Raw genomic sequence first — 1,185 nt, forward strand, 5'->3', positions numbered from 1 at the left:
GGTCCCAGTTTGGGATCCCAGTTTGGGATTGGGGCCCCAGTTTGGGATTCAGGTCCCAGTCTGGATTCAGGTCCCAGTTTGGGTTCCCAGTTTGGGGTTCAGGTTCCCAGTTTGGGTCCCAGTTTGGGTCCCAGTTTGGGATTCGCGTCCCAGTTTGGGTCCCAGTTTGGGATTCGCGTCCCAGTTTGGGTCCCAGTTTGGGATTCGCGTCCCAGTTTGGGTCCCAGTTTGGGATTCGCGTCCCAGTTTGGGGCTCAGTTCCCTCTTTGAGTTCCAAGTTTGGGTTCCCAGTTTGAGGTCCCAGTTTGGGGTTCAGGTCCCAGTTTAGGTTCCCAGTTTGGGGTCCCAGTTTGGGGCCCAGGTCCCAGTTTGGGTTCCCAGTTCGGGGTCCCAGTTTGGGATCCCAGTTTGGGGTTGGGGTCCCAGTTTGGGGTCCCAGTTTGGGATCCCAATTTAGGCTCCCAGTTTGGGGTTGGGCTCCCAGTTTGGGATTGGGATCCCAGTTTGAGGTCCCAGTTTGGGGGTGGGCTCCCAGTTTGGGTTCGGGTCCCAGTTTGGGTTCCCAGTTTGGGACCCAGTTTGGGTTCAGGTCCCAGTTTGGGGTCCCAGTTTGAGACTCAGGTCCCAGTTTGGGTTCCCAGTTTGGGGTTGGGGTCCCAGTTTCGGATGCCAGTTTGGGTTCCCAGTTTGGGGTTGGGGTCCCAGTTTGGGGTCCCAGTTTGGGTTCCCAGTTTGGGGTTGGGTTCCCAGTTTGCAGTTTGGGTCCCAGTTTGGGTTCCCAGTTTGCAGTTTGGGTCCCAGTTTGGGGTCCCAGTTTGAGACTCAGGTCCCAGTTTGGGTTCCCAGTTTGGGGTTGGGGTCCCAGTTTCGGATGCCAGTTTGGGTTCCCAGTTTGGGGTTGGGGTCCCAGTTTGGGGTCCCAGTTTGGGTTCCCAGTTTGGGGTCCCAGTTTGGGGTCCCAGTTTGGGGTTCAATTCCCAGTTTGGGTTCCCAGTTTGGGCTCAGGTCCCAGTTTGGGGTCCCAGTTTGGGGTCCCAGTTTCAGGTTCAGGTCCCAGTTCGGGGTCCCAGTTTGGGTTCCCAGTTTGGGGTCCCAGTTTGGGATTCAGGTCCCAGTTTGGGGTCCCAGTTTGGGCTTCAATTCCCAGTTTGGGGTCCCAGTTTGGGGTCCCAGTTTGGGGTCCCA

The sequence above is a fragment of the Onychostruthus taczanowskii genome, unplaced genomic scaffold, assembly GCF_017590055.1.
Source record: "Onychostruthus taczanowskii isolate IOZ18803 unplaced genomic scaffold, ASM1759005v1 scaffold480, whole genome shotgun sequence".
Taxonomy (NCBI): domain Eukaryota; kingdom Metazoa; phylum Chordata; class Aves; order Passeriformes; family Passeridae; genus Onychostruthus; species Onychostruthus taczanowskii.